The sequence below is a fragment of the Gossypium hirsutum genome, chromosome D05 (genome assembly GCF_007990345.1).
Source record: "Gossypium hirsutum isolate 1008001.06 chromosome D05, Gossypium_hirsutum_v2.1, whole genome shotgun sequence".
Classification (NCBI taxonomy): Eukaryota; Viridiplantae; Streptophyta; class Magnoliopsida; order Malvales; family Malvaceae; genus Gossypium; species Gossypium hirsutum.
The window spans coordinates 28199573-28213799 of record NC_053441.1 but is presented as its reverse complement, the minus strand read 5'-3'; the positions used below and the strand labels follow the sequence as shown (position 1 = coordinate 28213799).

Below are 14227 nucleotides of genomic sequence, written 5' to 3'. Positions count from 1 at the left end.
TAATTCTTATATACCTCAAAACCAAACGCTGCGTTTTGGTTAAGGTATTTTGCGGCGCATAAAAATAAACGCCACTAATTATGTTCTTTTACGGTGTTTTTCTAAAAACGCCACTAATACTAATCTACCTCAAGACGAAACAGTGCGTTTTCATTAAGATATTTGCGGCGCTTTACCGAAAACGCCGCGAATACTATTCTTCTGCGGCGTTTTATAGAAAACGCCACAATGTCTAATATACAATTGAACCAAACGCTGCGTTTTGGTTAAGGTATTTTGCGGCGCATCCAAATAAACGCCACTAATTATGTTCTTTTACGGCGTTTTTTTAAAAACGCCACTAATATTAATCTACCTCAAGATAAAACGGTGCGTTTTCCTTAAGATATTTGCGGCGCTTTTTGTTAAACGCCGCTAATACTATTCTTTAGCGGTGTTTTTATAAAAAACACCACGAATTCTAATATACAATTGAACCAACGCTGCGTTTTGGTTAAGGTATTTTGCGGTGCTTACAATAAACGCCACTAATTATGTTCTTTTACGGCGTTTTTTTAGAAACGCCACTAGTTCTTCAGGTTTTAGCGGCGTTTTAGGTTTAGCGCCGCTAATGATCGATTTTTAGCAGCGTTTGTTAATCAAACGCCACAAAATATGCCGCTAAAAGACTGTTTTGGTGTAGTGTTAGAACATTGTAAAAAATGGAAATAAAAATTATTTAAAAAATTTAGGTTTAGAATGAACTGAACAAATAAAAATCTATATTAATTTGAATTTGGATAGCCATTTTGGACATAATTTTTCTTAAATCATTGAAATTCATTAAAAAAATTGAAAAAAAAATTATAAAATTATTTTAAAGTAGAAATAATCTTCTTCTTTTTCTTTTTACTTTTCAAAAGAGAAGGAATGAAAGGGAAATTGATGTCATTGGCAGGCCTATGATAATGACATTGAGCATTTGTTAATTAGGAGCTTCAGTCTCCTAACGAATAACATATTTGCATAAATTTTAGTTTTTAGTGATATATGTTTGCATAAAATCATTAAATTTGTACAAACAAAAATGCTAAAGAGGCCTAAGTAGAAGTGCAAGCCATTTCAAACTAGTAATTCTTCATAGTATAACTTGTACTTTCTACTACAAACTCGGATTGATTTAATAATGCCGAAGACGTCGACTCTGAATAAGTCCATGTCGAACTCGAAACAATGTTGGAACCGTAATCATTTCGCAGAGCCAGCATATGATCAAATGGATTTGAAGGTTAAGGGGTTTCGGCTGCTTCATCTAACATTTTAACCACCATGCTCATCAATGGCCACCGTTCAGGTCTATATTGAACGCACCATAAAGCCGTCTTCACCATTCTCTCCATGGTCTCTCTATTTCCCTCATTGATCTCGCAGGTTTCCGTTAACTCTCCGATGTCGCCATTGCTCTCAATGTTCATCCACACCCATCAAGGGCACCACTCTTGGCTCTCCGGAACTTCGATATTAAAGTTCCTCCGCCAGCTGATTATCTCAAATAATAGCATCCCAAAGCTATAAACATCACACTTATAGGTTATTGGATATGGTTATATGAGTGTTTTCCCCATTGATGAGCTTGGCCAAACCAAAATCAACAACTTTGGGATAGAATTTTGAATCTAAGAGAATGTTTCCAGGCTTTATGTCGTAGTGAATGATTCGTTCTTGACATTTTTCATGTAAGTAAGCAATCCCTTTCGCTGTTCCCATTGCAATTTCATGGAGTTTCTAGAATCCTATTATCTTTTCTTGGGTAAAAAAAAACCTATCAAGTGAACCATTTGGCAGGTATTTGTAAACTAAGGCCATCAGGTTCGTGTCAAAGCAGAAACTATAGAGTAAAACTAGGTTAAAATGATGAATTCTACCGATTATGCCCACTTTCGCCATGAATTGTTGCTCGATTCTTTTATCCGAGGCTTAATTGAGAACCTTTGATAAAGAATGATACGACAGGCGTGCGAAACAGGATCGTAGCTTGTCTAAGTTACAAATTTAACCTAGATCTCTAGACGAATGTAAACTGAAATGAGAAACAACGAAAATTGATTAGTTGTCAGAAAGAAGAATTAAACGAAATTAAAACAAAAGAAAAATGAATCAGCTGGTAAAGAGTCTAATAGAGAATGAATTAGGGTTTCTTGGATGGAAAGAAACTATTTTTGGACCTAAAAAAATGCTACGTGGGATCCAAACCTTATGGCATTGACACGGGGTTGAAGAAGCTATGTGGGAGCCCGAGGATGCTATGAGAGAACGTTATACAAACCTATTCGCGGGTAAGATTTTTGGGGATGAAAATCCCTAAGGGGGGAGAGTTGTAACAGCCCGATTTAGACCCTAGTTGAACAGTGGTTTCGAGACCACATATCTGAGTCTGAAAAATATTTTAATATTATTTTCCATGCTTATAGTATGTGAATTGACATGTGTGAAATTTTTCGTGATTTAATTTATCCGTTTGTGTGCTTAATTTGTGAAAAAGACTTAATCGCGTAAAATGCAAAAGTGACTTGCTAATTGTTAAAGTACTATATTGCTATGGCTTTCATTATGTGGGGCCTTTTGTTGAAATTATACCATTAAAATTATGAATGGGCATAAAAGCCTAAGGTTAGTGGATTTTAAATGATATTATAAAGGCTAAAAATGGAAATTGATTATTAAATAATGAAATAATAAGATAAAAGTATGAAAATAGGCCATTATGTTCATCTTTGGCCGATGTTAACAAGAAAAGAAAAGAAAAGAAAAGAAAAATACTAAGCTAGGGTTCAGCTTTGATATTTAGTGATTAAGGTATGTGTTTTGATTCATTTTTAATAATTTCTATGTTTTTGTGATTGTTGTTTAGCATTTTATTAAGTCCATGCCTCAATTTCTGATTTTGATGAAGATTGTGAGTTAATCCATTGATGAAATTGTGAGTTTAATGATGTTAATTGATAAATTATGAAGGATAGATGTTGGATTAATATGTTTTGTATTGAGATTTTTGATGAATTTGAGTATTTTGTGTTAAATTGTGAAAATGAAAAATTGAAGGGCTAAAATGTGAAATAAATGAAATATGTGGGCTTGTATAAGCTAAAGGTAGATTCGGCCTAACTAGGGTATATTGAAATTTTGAATATTTTGAGTTGTTTTAAAATAGGGACTAAATTGAGAAAATGTGAAATGTTAGGGGCTAAAATGTAATTTGCTCATTTATGTGTTTTTGGATGAAATTAAATGAATATGTGAATAAACAAGCCAAATTAGTATTGAATTAGATCAAGAAAAGAATAAATCAGATTTGAAATGGGAGAAATCAAAAGTGGTTGAGTAGTCGTTCCGTATCGTTCGTCTTTGTTCGAGGTAAGTTCGTAAGTGAATAATTAATGTTAAATTTAATGTATTTAATTTATAAATAGCTGAATCGAAATGTATGTATGTATACTACAATGCCAAATTTTATTTAAAGTAGGAAAATTAATTACGAGTTTAATTCGAATATAGATTAATATGTATAACATGTGAAATTTGTATGGTTATGTAATATTTAATGAATTAGGTTAATATGGATTCGGTAGATATACATAGAAATGGTTTTTGTATTAGGGTAAATTAGTATATTATAATGACATCAAAAGTATGTTTGGTTATATTGTAATGTTGCTAATGTAGTATATGTGAATGGACATTAAGTTGTATATATTGATTCGGTTGGTTTCATTATGTGCACATACAAAAGTAATGAAATGAAAAAATTCGATATTTAGCTAATGAAATTATGTACTGATGTATTTTCTGTATACGAAAAGTAAGGATATATGCTTGAATATAATTTAATTAGTGAGTATGTGAACATGGCTTTGATGTATATAATTTTAGTTCGAATTTGATAATTTGGAACATGTTCAATTGAGTTTTTGATGTATGTTAGCTTGATTCAAAATATAGAAATTGTAACCGAATTGAATGGGTTGAATTTTGAAGTATGCTTATTTGTGATTCATGATTAGTAAAGTACAACTAAATTGGATTAGCTTTATGATTCATGTAATCGAATTTAGTATAAGTGAATTGTGGATATTCGAGTCTGATAATGTTATAAATGAATCATTATTCTTTGATGCATGAAAGGTGATAAATGACTGTATTGAACTGTGTCTTGTACAGTAATGTCTCGTAACCCTAATCCGGCGACAGACACAGGTTAGGGGTGTTACAATTTCCAAGATTTGAAATCTTGATTTTCAAATTCTCTGAAATAGCAAAATTGGACTAAGATTTGGTTTCTTGATTTTCTTGAAAACAAGAAAGTGAATCTTGATTTTCTTTTTCGGTTGTGTGTACACCTATGGCCTTGGTAACGAAGTCTTGGATGGTCTCGTTCAATCTTGCTTGGATTTACTTGGCCTTTAACCTTGTTATTGGGCTGTTATTGAGCCTTGAGAAAATTTGAGCCCATCACATTCATGAGCTTAATTTCGGGCCATGAGACTTGTATCAACCTTGACAACTACCATGATTTCATTGTTGAGAACACCCTTGTATATAGTAGCATGCAATATGACATGCAATACAATATGACATGCTCAAAACATATCAATATAATAACATTTAATATGCTTTTAATAAAATATTACGGTAGCAATTATTATGCTTATAACACTTCGGTTCAGTGGCAAATATTATGCTAACTGAATGTGTAAGTACTATAGAGGTTAAGTTGATTGTATGATTGATGAAATTGGTTGATTTGTACTATTACTACTTGACTTATAGCATGCAGATTGTTACTATTTATCGACTGCATGTTAAGCATGCCTAGTGCACTATTTATTGCTTGCATGAAAAGATATACTATCGATTGATATTGAATTACTGAATGCATGAAAATTATGCCACCAATACTGATAAATTGAATGCATGTTAAGCATGTCATTTTTTATTGAAATTGATATTGATGAGCATAATTTGCTACACTATTTATATGACATGTTGCATTGCATGGAGATTGGGATTGATGGGTGACAGAGGAGTTCCGTGGAGTACTGATAATTTATCCACAAAATATTGGCGATCTAACTACAAATTGTTATTAGTGGTTTGTCCACATTGAGCTATGACTCTTATTGTTTTGGTGTTCGGATGATGAGTTTTGGGGAACTCATAGTGTGTAGCGGATGGATGGGTAGGAATTGTGCACTATTTTCTTATGAGCATGCCCATGCATATATATACTGTATATTTATGATGCCATGCGCTACTATGATCTCAGAAATGTTGTTGGCTATATGTTTTATTGTAACTTGTTTGTTTGTATGTATGTATATTGTTTATTCTGTTTAAGACTCACATTGAGCATTTAAAGCTCACCCTCATAGTTTTACTCCTTATAGATAATTCTCGAGGTTAGGATCGGACACGATATTTGAGGAGACTCATCTCAAACAATTTTTTTAAATAAAGTACTTTTAAACTAAATTTTATTATTGAGTTTGGAATTGTAATGATTATTTTGGATTGTGGCATGTAGCGTGAGTTTGTTTTTAATTGGGATTTTGCATGCGTACAATTTTGTTAAAAGTCGAACAATCCTAATAATTGGCTTGATATTGCTTGATTTTTTATAAAAAAACTAAAGGCTTCACTTTTTAAATGGACGTTTCTTGGTAACTATCCTAAGTTTTTTTTTTAAATCTGACAAATTAATACTTACGAAATTGAACGATTTTACTAGGTCATTCCGGTGACCAATGTAACCTTAAAAATTCGGCCATAACGTCTGGACCAGGTTAGGGAGGTTATAAAAATATTGACTAAAACGTTAAATTTTAAACATGGTAGCCTACATGTAGAGGTGATCATGGGTTGGGTTACTCAGCTTGGCCCGACGGTCCTCCCAAAAATAGAAGGGTTCGGGTAAAAATATAGGCCCGAAATATTGATTTGGGCAAAAAAATAGGGCCCGTTTAGAAAACGGGTAGGGCCTCAGGTAAAATTTTTTGGCCCGGGCCGAGCTCGGCCCGAATTATATATTAAATATATATTTAATATGGGTCGGGCCGGGCCGGGCTCGGGCTTAGCAATTTTCTTTCGGGTCGGGCTTGGATAAATTTTTAAGCCCATATTTCGGGTCGAGCTGAGCCCAGGCCTAGAAAACGGGCCTAAAATTTTGTCTGGATCCGGCCCATGATCACCTCTACCTATATGTAATCTCCGTATACTTTTTTAATTTTTTAATAATTTCTTTTAATTTTGAAAAAAAATTGAATATTGTTATAAATTTTAAATTATTTGTGCTTAAATTAAAAAACCAATTCAGGGTTAACAAACCTTAAGTAGAAGTGCAAACCACTTCAATCTCACAATTCTCCATATTTGTAGTTGGAGTTTCAACTACCAACTTGGACTGATCTGTTACCACCGAAGAAGAAGGCTCTGAATCGTCCTTCCATGTTGAACTCGAAATACCTGCAGCAACAATGGTGGAATTGTGATCCAGCAAATGCCCGAAGGGATTTGAAGGTTGAGGAATTTCGGCTGCTCCATCTAACATTTTAACCACCATGCTCATCAATGGCCTTCGTTCAGCTCTATACTGAACACGCCATAAAGCCGTTTTCACCATTCTCTCCACGGTCTCTCTATTTCCTTCATCGATCTCGCAGGCTTCCATTAACTCTCCAATATCACCATTGCTCTCAATGTTCTTCCACACCCATCTAGGGAACCACTCCTGGCTGTCCGGAAGTTGGACGTTAAGGTTCCTCCGCCGGCCTATGATCTCAAATAACAGAATCCCAAAGCTATAAACATCACACTTGTGGGTTATTGGATATGGCATCCAAAGTTCCGGTGCTGCATACCCTGGAGTTCCTCGACCTCCTGTCATGCTCATATGAGTGTTTTCCCTGTTGCATAGCTTGGCCAAACCAAAATCAGCTACTTTGGGACAAAATTTGAATCTAATAGAATGTTTTCAGGCTTTATGTCATAGTGAATGATTCGTTGTTGACATTCTTCATGTAAGTAAGCAATTCCTTTCGCAGTTCCTACAGCAATTTCATGGAGTTTCTCGAATCCTAATATCTTTTCTTGGGTAAATAAAAACCTGTCAAGCGAACCATTTGCAGGTATTCGTAAACTAATGCCCTCAGGTTCTTGTCAAGGCAGAAGCCATAGAGTCGAACCAAGTTAAAATGATGAACTCTGCCGATTGTGCCCACTTCCGCCATGAATTGTTGCTCGATTCTTTTATCCGAGGTTCCATGGAGAACCTTGACAGCTACCATGGTTTCATCGTTGAAAACACCCTTGTATACAGCTCCAAAACCCCCTGAACCCAACAAAGTGGAGAAATTATCGGTGGCGATCTTTAGCTGGCGAGAGGTGAATCGGATTGGTTTCTCCTTTTCCATGTCGTTGAGGAATTGATCCATAGTTGCTGTTAGTTTCGAAAGTGGAGAAGGGGAAGACGAACAAATTTTCTTTTGATACCATCTAATACAACTGAGAAGGAACATTGAGACAAGAATCATGATGACCACGATTACTGCAGATGGTTACAAGTGAATTTATGATCAGTTTGTTTCGACATATGGAGGAGGAGGAAGAAGAAGAAATTAATTAAAAAGATTACCTATAGCAGTAATTCCTGAACTCGATACCACTGATGATGATGAATAGAGATCGGAGATGGGACAAGAGAAGATGATGAAATGAACAATATCTTAGATGTCTACCATTCGAAAGTAGAATTTTCCATGATGGAGTAATGGGTGAATGAATTGAAATTTTGACCAAGGAGATGAGAACAATTTTTCCATGCCTTAGAATGTTGACCAATTAATGCAGGCGTTTGGAGCTGTGTTCCCCACGTAGACTGGACATAGATATAGTGACTTGCTTAATAAAATGTATATGTATATGATATTTAAAAATAGGAAATAATTTATATTAAGATGTTAAAAATTAATGTATTCAGGTATTAATAAAATTCGTCACATTATTAAATTTTAAAGACATAAAACGAATGTTTGCTTTTCAAAAGGAGTAAGTGAATTCTTAGGAGATAATTGTGCTGTATTCTTGGATTTAGTAGAATACATAATCTTGGAAGCTATTTGGGAGTACCTTTGTTTCATGATAGAGTAACCAATAGCTCTTTACGTTTTGTGGTGGATAAAGTTTAGAGTAAATTGCAGGATGGGATGCAAGGTCGTTGTCTTTAGCTGGTAGGGCCACCCTAGCGCAAATTGTCTTACTAGCGATTCCCAGCTATTTCATGCAGTCAATGTTGATTCCAAGGGTCTTTGTGAGGAAATCAAACGTATGGTGCGTCAGTTTGTTTGGGGGTCATTGAGTAATGGTAGGAAAGTGGCTTTGGTCGGTTGGGAGGATGTATGTCAGCCTCGAGAGCATGGCGGTATTGGTTTTCGAAAGTTGTAGGATCATAACACTTCTTCATAATGAAGTTGGGTTTTATAATTGTGGTTGATTCTAAAGCTCTTTGGGTATAGGTGCTTTGAGTGAAGTATGGGGTAGTTGTCAGAATTCCAGAAACTCTATTCCACATTAGAGGCTCTTTTTGTGGAGAGCCCTTACTAAGGTTTGGCCACTTATTCGGGAGAATTTGCTTTGATTAGTAGGGGATGAGAGAAATATCATGTGTTGGAGTGATCCATGGGTTCAAATGTAGGCATCTCATTAATTGATTCCCGGACATGCTAGTATTGATTTGGACTACTTGCTTAGTGATATGGTTGCTGATGATGGTACTTGGAACCTTGATTTGTTTCGGCTATGGTTGCTTGAGAGTCATTCAAAGATTATTGGGATACCCCTACCTCATTTGACAACAAGAGTTGACAGGATTATCTGGGGAGGAACGAAGACAGGTTCTTTCTCTGTTAAAAGTGCTTATGGGAAAATTCGGGAATGTTCTTGGAAACCGAATGAAGATGTCTGGAAGATCCCTTGGAAGTTCAAGGGCCCCTAAAGGGTTAGATTTTTGTCTGGCCAGTGCTCAAGCAGAGATTACTCACCAACACACAGAGAGTCCGTAGGAGATTGTGTCATAGTTTAGCATGTTGAGTTTGTGGTCATATTCAAAAGATGTGTTGCATGCCATATAACTCAATCAAACATTTAAAAATAATATACATTACAACAAAACAACTACAAATCCAATGATAATGCTTTGATGTATAAATACATCAAAATTTATAAATAACTTTCTTTTGATGATTATGAAATAAATTATTAAAATTGAGATTTATATATAAGATAAGTCTGAACGAACTTTGATATAATGTATTTTACAATACATAAAATTAGACTTTATACAATTTTATATATGAATTTTGTATTTGATTTAATTTTACAAACTATTAACACCATTATCGACGTAGCATTATTTAGGTTTATACATTGTATACATAAATAATTATATTTATCTAATATAAAATAAATAAATGTATTGTTATTTAAGTGTGTACAGTTGAATTAAAGTCAAAGTCTCGTATATATATTATATCACAATCAAAATTGCATGTAATAATTACACAAAATATTCATGTACTAAATTACACTTTTAATTAAATTTTGATGTGTTAAATTTTTTTTTTTGGGGGGGGACATAGATATGTAAATTTGAGATGTGTCTATCATATATACATACATTAACAATCAAGTGCGACCCTAAAATGCAAAAGCATACTGACTTTTTCATCCAATTTAATAGGTGAGAGTTGAGAATTGCCATCCGAATTATAAATTGGAAAGGCCAGTTAGTGCATGCCTTTGATTGGCTTACTAATCCATTTTTCCATATTTCTTCTTCCATCTCAATTTTTTTTAAGAAAAAAAAAACCCATTTCTACTCAATAAAAATAGAGCCGAGTATTCGATCAAATCGAGTCTAAAATTTGAGTTGATCGAGTTGACGAATCTATTTCAATTACTGAACCAATTGAATTTTTTGAATCAATTGAGTCAAAAAAAATTTGAGTCGAGTTGAGTTAACGAATCCTATTATTTATACTCAATGTTGCATTTACATGGATCGATTGTTTATCTAGTAGACGAAGTACAAAATTATTTAACTACATAAATAAATATAATGATTTTGCCTTTTAACTTCATGAGTAAACATTTATCAAAATGACATAGTTTGTTTTTAATTTAATGGTTTTGAATTTTAACTTAGAAAAGGTAAACATTTATCAAATGACGTAGTTTGCCTTTTATTATTCGGATTTTGGAATAACTCGAATTGTATAATTCATATTCGAGTTAAACGGAAAAACTTAATTTTTTATACAAGTTGATCCGAATAACTTGATTAACTCAAATGACTCGAACCATTTAATTCAAAATTTAAATTTTTTATCAAATTTTCGAATAGAATTGGATTTTGCTTAGCCCTACTAAAAATTATATATGTTAAACCAATTTTATGCTATTTGGTAGTAACCCTTTCTTCCAGCTTTTCAGCTCTAATGGCGTTATTTTTTCTTCTTTTTTTTTTTTACTTCTCATATGAGAAGTAACTACAACCATACGTAATGGAACAGCTTCTACTATAGCAAACTTCAAATTTCCCAAAAACCCATTTATATAACTTTTTGACCTTTCCCAATGCTCGCCACTACTTGAAAGAAATCAAACTGAGTGCTTACAATTACTTTCTTGTAGAAGTTAATCAAACTTTGAAGATCTTGGATTAACCGATCAAGAATAAACCCTATAAAACATTCAAACGGTCAATGTTTCAACCTTAACATTCCTATCACTACATATTCATTTGGCGAATCAATTCAACATTATTCCTATAATAATGAAAACTCAAAGGGTAAAAAGAGCTTTACCACTTGATCAAAATCCATTTCAACAATTATGAAATCCTTACTTCCTATAATAAAACACAAATGCACTTCTCTAGGATTACCCAACTAAAAAATCTACCAACAACCAAAATTTCAACACAAAATAGAAAAACCCAAAAGAAAAATGAAATGTCAATAGAATAACATTCAATGAACTAAAAACAAATTTTACATGATAAATGGTTTGGATGAGTAAAAATAAAAGAGAAGACAAGAGAAAAGAAAGAAAAATAATAATAGAAATAAAAAATAATAAAGTTACTGATGTGTAAAGATTAAATTTTAGACTATAATTAAATTGACACAATGTATATACATTTAGGATTAAATTCGTTATTATATCAGTTATTGAATTGTCATGTCATCTTTTCATGAACATTTGTAATTTTTATAGTTGGATGACTATAAAACACTAGTGTCAGATGTGTGTATATGTATTTGATGTGAATCTATGCACACATAATTATATTAGATTATTTATTTGGTATAAATACAAATACTTTCTAAAAATCACATCATCCGTTAACCATGATGCTGGGGGTTCGATCCTTACTCATGAGAATGTAACATATTCATGATCACCCGTTTACCTTTTCAAAAAGCATCTACAATAAGAGAATTAATCATTGCTACCAACATTAGGCACTCTGATTTTGACTAAAAAATACTTAAAAAAAAAACAATAACATATTCTAAATAAAATCAAAATTGCCAAAAACATCTTGGTGTTATTAATAAAGGTGAGGTTTTGGAAGTTAAAATGCCCGAATTTAAGTCTTACAATCCAATTTAAATATAGTTGTAATTGGATTAACAATTTGTACCGATTTTAATGCTTATAATTGAGAAATGTAATTGTTGGTTAAGAAATTAACCAAAATTGAGGTTTCTTTCTTGGAAGATTAATTAAATTTAGTTGGCAAGAATGTGCCGTGTTTGGCTGATGTGATGGTTAATTATTTATATACCAACTTGCTCCTTTACCCTAATGATTGAAAAACTGTGTATTTTATATCAAATTGGATTATCCTCAGCCTGTTTTGACAAGATGACTTGGAAAAAGGCATTGCCATGCATGTTTGAATTAACATAAGACAAATAATATGCGCTTTATCTGTAATCAATTAATTATTTTGTGATTCCAGTTTATTATTAAGTGTTTGGTGCGTTTGTATTCTTAATAGAATTTAAATTTAAATTTTCAAAAATAATATTGAAAAAATAATTACTAATCTCGAATATAAACTATAAAAAGACAAAAAATATAAAAAAAATTATGATTTTAATTTTAACATGTTAGTATCATGTTTTACATGTATATATATAGACCCTCCTGATTAATGAAGAAACAGAGAAGACTACTAGTATCATGACAAGAATATTATGAAAAATGAGTTTGAATTTAGTTGATTAGTCCCGTTAATTCTTACAATTATTTTAAAAGGTACTAACAAGTTTTTTAAATTCGAGGGCTAACTAATTACATGTTGTCAATAGCTTGACTTATTTTCACATCTAAAAATGGGTTAGAAGAATTGAGTTTGTAAAATCTCGAGAGTGGTCATGCATCGATTAAAATGGTCTCGTGCATTGTAAAATAAATCGAGGGTTTTTGAAACGGATACTTATATAGGATCATAAATAATTAATTTAAAGTATTAAAATAATATAATCAAGTTTATTATATTAATATCTAAAACGAAACTTGATTACAAGGTTTATTTTGAAAATAGTGTATTTAATTGAGTTAGGACCTAATTGGAAAAGAGGAGAAATAGGGAGTGACCAAAAGGGTAAATTGCCTAATTTTGGGAAATTAGTCTTCTACTAGGAATTCCCACCGTCTTCTTTCCTCTCCTAATCTAACCCTCGTCCTAAGTTCCAAGAGAAAAGAATTCAAGAAATAATTATTTTAAGTTATGTTAGAAATTATGTCAATTAAGTAGCTTATTTACTAATTTACTAATACTATGCATAGTATTATTAGAGAAAGTAGTGTGATAAAAATTTTAGTTGAAGTTATGAAATTATGGTAATTACAATAATAGTGGAAAAGGACTAAATCATAAAGTTAATAAAGTATGCCATGACATTGTATAAAATGGAAAGAGGGCTTAAGTGAAGAAGTGTTAAAATTATGGTGTTATATGTGATAAATGAGTAAACTAATAAGAATATGTAAGTTGAGTCCCTTATTTTCAACAAACTAGGGAAAAGTCACACCCCAAAATAAATATATACAGTTGAAAAATAAAATTAAGCAAGAAATAGTTTTAGGCTTAATGGTTAAGAGTTAGCTTCTCTCCCTTGTCATCCTATGTTTGAACCCTCATTCCCTTTATTTCATAATCTACCAAAAATGCCCCAAAACATATTATATGATTAAGCGTAAAAAATAAATAAGAAATGAGCTATATGCTCAATGGCTAAGGCTTTAGTTCTCCTAGAAGTCCCTAGATTCGAACATCATTTCTCCCATTTCTTTTCCCACAACAAAATATATACTGTCAGGAGTAAAAACTAACAAGAAATGGGCGATAGCACAAGTGATTAAGTGTTAGGTTCCCCTTGGAAAGCTGAGTTTGATCATTCTCCTCCTCCCTTTTCATTTTAATTTCAATTCTATAAAATATTGGAAAAATTGCAAGTGCAGCCCCCAGGGTTCACAAACCCTAGAAATTTAACCAAATCTTCCTAAATAGAATTCATAGCTTGCCCTTCATCAATAATAGAATTAGAATCCACCATATTTTCTCTTCTTTTCCTAATTAGATTTTTATATTGCCCCCTTTTCAAGTCCTAATAGAATTGGTCTCCATCTTCTATTATTCTCTTTTAGTTTCTTCCCTTTCTTTACACCATATTTTCATCTTAGTTGTTGAAAATATTTTGCTTTCCCGAACCAAATTATCCTCCATCAATCGTCTTTTATCTGTTTTGTAATTGCCATCAATAACATCCCTACCTTTGCCAAGAATCGGTAAGTACATCTCGTTCTGATGTTTATATATGAAATTTTGTAATATTACTATACGAGCTAATCTATGTTGATTAATCAATCTTTCAGTTCTTACCGAATCTTTCGATAATCTTGACTAATCTTGAAATCAATCATTAACTCGTGCATAAATGTCGTTTGAAGAACTCAATTTAGGTGAATCATCAGAAACGAGTGAGAAAAGTCAATCGATCTCTCGGTGAAAGGTGTGTGTTTCTTTACAAGCGAATTAGGGCAAATTGTGTCAGGAATAGGGTGACACGGTCACTCGCACGGGCGTGTGGACCACACGACCCCTCACACAACCATATGCCGC

General features: G+C 32.7%; 2 pseudogenes; both read right to left on the bottom strand.

The window, feature by feature from the left end:
• Window positions 1-1219: 1219 nt before the first annotated feature.
• Window positions 1220-5406, bottom strand: LOC121217133 (G-type lectin S-receptor-like serine/threonine-protein kinase At2g19130; annotated as a pseudogene).
• A 926-nt stretch (window positions 5407-6332) lies between these two features.
• On the bottom strand, window positions 6333-7843 carry LOC107903103 (G-type lectin S-receptor-like serine/threonine-protein kinase At5g24080; annotated as a pseudogene).
• Between the last annotated feature and the right edge of the window lie 6384 nt (window positions 7844-14227).